General features: G+C 40.8%; 1 pseudogene; it reads right to left on the bottom strand.

Annotated features, from left to right (window-relative positions):
- Positions 1 to 2,144: 2,144 nt before the first annotated feature.
- On the bottom strand, positions 2,145 to 2,263 carry LOC116485211 (annotated as a pseudogene).
- Positions 2,264 to 7,148: the final 4,885 nt, after the last annotated feature.

Genomic DNA, 7,148 nt, shown 5'->3' with positions numbered 1-7,148 from the left:
TTGTCTGCTATGGAATAAGCAGGAAAACTCTCTTCTCTTTGTATTCAAAATGGGCCATTCTGTAGCCAGGGATGAGAAAGTCAAGAAATCAGAAGGAGAACTAGCAGAATTATAACCCTACAATACAATACAATATTCAGATGAAGAAATCGCAGAATTCTTGGGTGATTTTATAACAGTAAGTATTAGAATAAAAGACAAGGAAAATCAATGGCTCCATGTACAGGTGGTGGCTGGTGACAAGTGGTCAACCCTCAGGGGTCAGCAGGTCAAGGGAAGTCATTGTCTGCCTCTACTCTGCCCTTGTGAGGCCTCAGTTGAATGCTGAATCCAGGTCTGGGGCCCACAGCACAAGAAAAGTGTGGACCTATTAGAGCAGGTCCAGAGAAGGGCCACAATCTGAGGGCTGAAGCACTTCTCTCTCATATGAAAAAAGACTGAGAGAGATGGGGATGTTCAACCTAGAGAAGAGAAGGCTCGGGGGGACCTTATTGCAGATTTTCAGTACTTAAAGGGGGCTTATGAAAAGGATGGAAAACAACTTTTTATTCAGTCAGATAATGATAGAACCAGATGATAGAACCAGGGGGAATTTTTATTTTTATTTTTATTAAAAAAAAAAAAAAAGAGGGTGGATAAGGATTAGAATTAGGAGGAAATTCTTCTCTCAAGGTGGTGAGGCACTGCAACATCCCCGGAGGCGTTCAAGGCCAGGTTGGAAGAGGCCCTGGGCAACCTGATCTAGTGGGTAACATCCCTGTCCATGGCAAGGGAACTACATGATCTTTAATGTCCTTTGCAACACAAGACATTCTGAGACGAACCTAGCATCATATAAATTGCATTAGTGCCCCTAAACAGTATTACACATTAAATTAAATTATTAAATTAATCAACATTTTGTAAAATATTTCTAAATAATAAATATATTTTTATTTCTATATTTTCATTTCTATATTATATATATCTATTTTCTAAAATATAAGAAAGAAATCAAAACATTATAAGATATATGTTGAATGTTTATGGATGAATAAATATAGTGCTTTTTTTGTTTTGTTTTCTTTTGTTTTGTTTTAATCTTAGAAAGAAAAACCTGTATCTCCATCTTCGTGATTTAGGTACGCAGAATTTTTGACAGCGTGCTTCTTGACATGCTCCCTTGAATGCATTATCTTCTATTAAAACAATGTATTTCACAGAATATACTTTTGGAACATAATGTTCACAAATATCAGTATGCTATTTAGGACAAAAGTAATTTTTCCCTATTGGTAATGCTTTATTCAGTTCACTGAAGTCCAGTGAAATACAATAACTTCTGCTGGGCCAAAACTATATATAACTACATCAGCCTAATAACAGAAATTGCAGGATTGAAATTTGACTTAGAAAAGTAATAATTTTGCTTATTAGAATGTTCTTTTTCCAGAAAGACTGTGAATCTGTAGCAAAGAGTTGCAACTAACTGTCCAAACTGCAGAGTGATACTTCAGTTATTTGTAGAATTAATTCCATAGAAAAAATGCTGCACAAATACTCCAAGTAAGAAGTAAGATTGTATATTTCTGCATAGTTTTGCATATCACAGAATCACAGAATCACAGAATTTCTAGGTTGGAAGAGACCTCAAGATCATCAAGTCCAACCTCTGACCTAATGCTAACAGTCCACACTAAACCATATCCCTAAGCTCTACATCTAAACGTCTTTTAAAGACTTCCAGGGACGGTGACTCCATTACTTCCCTGGGCAGCCCGTTCCAATGTCTAACAACCCTTTCGATAAAGAAGTTCTTCCTAACATCTAACCTAAAACTCCCCTGGCGCAACTTTAGCCCATTCCCCCTCGTCCTGTCACCAGGCACGTGGGAGAACAGACCAACCCCCACCTCACTACAGCCTCCTTTAAGGTATCTGTAAAGAGCAATAAGGTCACCCCTGAGCCTCCTTTTCTCCAGGCTGAAAAAGCCCAGCTCCCTCAGCCGCTCCTCGTAGGACTTGTTCTCCAGGCCCCTCACCAGCTTCGTCGCTCTCCTCTGGACTCGCTCGAGCACCTCAATGTCCTTCTTGTAGCGAGGGGCCCAAAACTGAACACAGTACTCGAGGTGCGGCCTCACCAGAGCCGAGTACAGGGCGAAAAGAAAATAACAGCATCCAGTATTCCCAGGAGGTCTCCCATCCAAGTACTAACAGGGCCCGACCCTGCTTAGCTTCCGAGATCAGACGAGATCGGGTGTTGCCAGGGTGGTATGGCCATAGGCATACAACTGCATATGCATTTGTCTGTTTCACTTTTTTATTATTTTCTTATAAAATCAGAATTTTCTTATAAAATCAGAATTACAAGCAGCTTATACTTTCCAATGTAGTGTTTTCTTGCTATATCATATGTAGAAATAATAATAAAAAATCTTCAATCATACTTAGATGGCAGAATAACCACTGTCTAAAGACAAATTCTTTATTGAGTGATCAATCAAAAAATTAATTAAAAGTGACATTTTGTTCATGAGCAGTAATGATCGAATGATTAAGCAAATAACATTTCTCTCATAGTCTCTTTAAAAATAAATGCACACAAATTAAAAGGAGCAAATCTCATGACCCTTCACTGCATTTATACAATTTTTTAGTACACTTCCTCAGCCTAAAGCCCTGTTTGATAGCTTTAAACACTTATCAGAATTTTAGTAACAAACATTTCTAGCAACAGTATATTCCTTCCAAGGATATTAAATGAAAAGTTGTTAAAGAAGGATCTCTTTTCTGTTAATAAAATCAATTCTTAAAACATAGTTTATTCCTACCATCAAAGGGAAAATATATCTGAAAGGAATGAAAATAATACATGGAGAAGGAGAAAATGCAGTAGGAGATATTGTGCAAAAACACAGACTCACAAGGACAGAATCAGATTAGCTATTGTTATAGCAAGGTCTTCCTTCTATCACCATGAACACTGACAACCTCTGCAATCTGTCTCATGGTGTTCTACTGGCACGGTGCAGTTCTGGCTCAGAAGGCTCAGAGTGAATGAAGCTATTTCTATTCAGTCCCTTGTCTGTCCCTTGAGATTGGTAAGGAAGGTGTCACTAAATACTTCCTACAGTGGTAGGAATATGAACACCTGTTTGGAGCTGGAGTGTGAATACAGCACATCTTCATTTTGAGTATGCGTTGGATGAACCAGCAACATAGAACTAAAATGCTGTGATAAGGTAGTATCTGTATCAGTGGCTTATATGGTTCAAAATTATTAGCAGCCAACAAAATAAAGACAAAATGATGGGAGAGAAATACAAATAAAATAAAAATTTAAAAGGAAATACAATAAAAAATACATGTGAAAGTTTCCTAACATATGATGTAACCATAAATATCTCACATGTACAATAGATACTGGTCCAAACAAGGATGTAGAGAAACTGTCACCAACAGCTGCAGCAGAAGTACAACTTTTTAAGAAGACAGACAATTCTCAACTTTAAACAAATGTTTAAGTTCAGTTCCACATACCCTTTCGAATTGTCTTATTGTGATATGCAAGTAACAAGTGAAGTTATTACCAGTGGGGTTTGATATACAATGTATTGTGTATTAGCATAAATTTATAATATTATTATAACATATAATCTTAGAATTTATAGTATAAAACAAGGCAATATTTGAAGACAAAAAATGACCATATATACCAATATAGCCTATTTTTCTTATTTACTCTTTGTTTTCAAATCCTGGGTAAGATTTTACACATGTGTACTGGGTTTATGTGGCAAGGCTTTGGTAGCAGGTTGCTACAGGGATGACTACAGAATCCAGAAGCCGCCCGTGTTAGATAAGGGCCAGTTCAAGATATTTTTAAAGGGACCCACTGCTGCCCAGAGATGAGCCAATAAGAGATGTTGTTTGTGCTTCTGTGAGAGCAGACTTAAGAAAAGGAATGGAAACTGCTGCTCAACAGCAGCTGGTAGAGCAAGGATTGAGAACCAGCCCTGCAGACACCAAGGTCAGTGCAGAAGGAAAGCAAGAGGTGCTTTCTTGATCACCTTATGAACAACTCTGAATATTATTGGCCCAAAATATAGATATAATCTGTAGACCAGTTTTTATGTTCTGTGTCTTCTGTGTTCTTTGTTTTCTGTCATGCAACATATTTAGAAAAATCTCTTCAACTGATTTTTACTCTGGTTGTACTACTAGTTGTATTTATAAAATCATAGGTATTGTCCAGTCATTCTTCCATTCCACTCTACTTTTTTCCAGCTTTGTTTCAGAAATCAAATCAGAATAAAGCAGTGGAACATTAAACTTAATGGAGTTAAACTACACTTTTTCTTCTTAAGAGTAGTTTTTGTTTTTGTTTTGGTTTGTTTTGTTTTGGTTTGGTTTGGTTTGGTTTGTTTGTTTGTTTGTTTTGAAGGACTGTTTTTCTTCCTTGGTGTGTTTTCCCTCTAGAACTCCTGCTAAACAGCTTCTCCAACATTCATTCCTTGGCTCACTAGCATATTTTTTTTCAGTCAAGCCTACATTGATTACTCATGGCTATTCTGTACCCATCTATTCTTCTGCCAACACTGTCTGTTAGCTAAATAACTCTTTTTTCTTCCCTTAGGTTTACCACTGATTTATTTATAGGCAACAATTATACTCCCACTCATACTTAGTTTTGCCACACAAAACAAGCCATGTTCATTTTGTGTCCTTTATTCTTCAAAAGGTCCTAGCAAACCTTCTCTAAAAATAACGTCAACTGGGATCAGCACACAGCTGACATGAGCTAGTCCAGGAGGTTCGTAAAGCACCTAGAGGATCGCTTCTTGGTGCAGGTGCTAAGGGAGCCAACTAGGAAAGGTGTCCTAGATCTATTGCTGGAGAAGAGAGAGGGCCTTGTGGGAGACATGGCAATTGACAGCCATCTCAGTCATAGTGACCATGAAGTGGTTGAGTTTAGAATTTATGGCGACAGAAGGAAAACTGCCACCAAAACTTCAGTCCTGGATATGGGGAAAGCAGACTTCAGGCTGCTCAGGGAACTAGTCAGCAAGGTCCCCTGGGAAACTGCTTTTGAAAGCATTGGCGTCCATCAGTGCTGGTCAGTCTTTAAGCACTGCCTCCTAAAAGCACAAGATCAGGCAATTCCAAAATATTGGAAGTCAAGCAGGCGGGGCAGAAGGCCAGCCTGGCTGACCAGGGATATTCTACTGGAGCTTAAATGGAAAAAGAAAGTGTACAGCTTCTGGAAGGAGGGTCAGGCGATGAGGAAGGAATACAAGGATGCAGTTTGTGTTTATAGGGAAGGAATTCGTGTGGCCAAAACCCAACTAGAGTTGAAGCTGGCCAGGTCTGTGGGAGACAATAAAAAAGGTTTTTTTAGATATGTGGACAGAAAAAGGAGGACCAAAGACAACATAGGTCCACTACTTGATGGGGAAGATTTCCTCACAGGCAATGACATAGGCAAAACAGAGACGTTTAACGCCTTCTTCGCCTTTGTCTTCAGCACTGATGGTGAGCTTCGGGACCCAGGGTGCCCTGAGTGGGAGGACCATGACGGTGGGAATGACAAACTACCAACTGACCCTGAACATATGTGGGATTTGCTGCTCCACTTGGATCCATACAAGTGCATGGGTCCAGATGGGATTCATCCCAGGGTGCTTAAAGAGCTGGCTGATATCATTGTGGGACCTCTCTCAAGTATTTTTTAATGATCTTGGGAATCTGGAGAGGTCCCAGTAGACTGGAAGCTGGCAAAAATTGTGCCAATTTTCAAGAAGGGTAAGAAAGAAGACCCTAGCAATTACAGGCCTGTCAGTCTCACGTCAGTGCCTGGTAAAATTATGGAGAACACTATCCTTGAAGTTATTGAAGCACACTTGGGGGACAGTGTTGTCATTGATCCCAGCCAACTGATCCCAGTTCATGAGAGGTAGGTCCTGCTTGACAAATTTGATTTTCTTTTATGATAAGATCACCCATCTAGTCGATCAAGGGAAACCAGCTGATGCGATCTTTTTGGACTTCAGCAAGGCTTTTGACATGGTTTCCTGTAGGAACCTACTGGACAAAATGTCCTGCATACAACTTAACAAAAACATCATACGATGGTTGAGCAATTGGCTGACAGGCAGGGCTCAAAGGGTTGTGGTAAATGGGGCCATATCTGGCTGGTGGATGGTCACTAGTGGGGTCCCTCAAGACTCTATTTGAGGGCCAGTCCTCTTCAATGTTTTTATAAATGATTTGGATTTAGGACTAGAAGGTGTTCTGAGCAAATTTGCCAATGACACCAAACTTGGAGGAGTTGTGGACTCTTCTGAGGGTGGAAAGGCCTTGCAAAGAGACCTGGACAGATTGGAGAGCTGGACAATCACCAATCACATGAAGATTTACAAAAGCAAGTGCCGGGTCCTGCACCTGGGAAGGAGCAACCCTGGCTTTACATACAGACTGGGTGACAAGATGCTGGAGAGCAGCCTTGCAGAGAGGGATCTGGGGGTTGTGGTTGACAGCAAGTTGAATATGAGCCAGCAGTGTGCCCTGGCAGCCAAGAGGGCCAACCGTATCCTGGGGTGCATCGAGCATGGCATTGCTAGTCAGTTGAGGGAAGTGATTGTCCCACTCTACTCTGTGCTGGTGTGGCCTCACCTTGAGTACTGTGTGCAGTTCTGGGCACCACAGTACAAAAAGGATGTAAAACTATTGGAGAGTGTCCAGAGGAGGGCGCTGAAGATGGTGAAGGGGCTAGAGGGGAAGACATACGAGGAGCGGCTGAGGCCACTGGGCCTGTTCAGTCTGGAAAAGAGGAGCCTGAGGGGGAACCTCATCGCGGTCTACAACTTCCTCGTGAGGGTAAGTGCAGAGGCACTATTCTCTGTAAATACCAGTGATAGGACCCACGGAAATTGTATTAAGATGAGGCAAGGGAAGTTTAGGCTGGTCATCAGGAAAAGATTCTTCACCGGTTGCACATTGGAACAGGCTCCCCGGTGAAGGTAGTCACTGCACCAAGCCTGCCTGAATTTAAGAAGCCATTGGACTGTGAACTTAGTCACATGGTCTAAAGTTTTGGGTAGACCTGTGAGATGCCAGGAGTTGGACTTGATGATCCTTATGGGTCCTTTCCAACTCGGGATATTCTATGAT

The sequence above is a fragment of the Aythya fuligula genome, chromosome 1 (genome assembly GCF_009819795.1).
Source record: "Aythya fuligula isolate bAytFul2 chromosome 1, bAytFul2.pri, whole genome shotgun sequence".
NCBI classification, from domain to species: domain Eukaryota; kingdom Metazoa; phylum Chordata; class Aves; order Anseriformes; family Anatidae; genus Aythya; species Aythya fuligula.
Note: the sequence above shows the minus strand (reverse complement) of the source record. Positions and strands in the feature narration are given on the sequence as shown.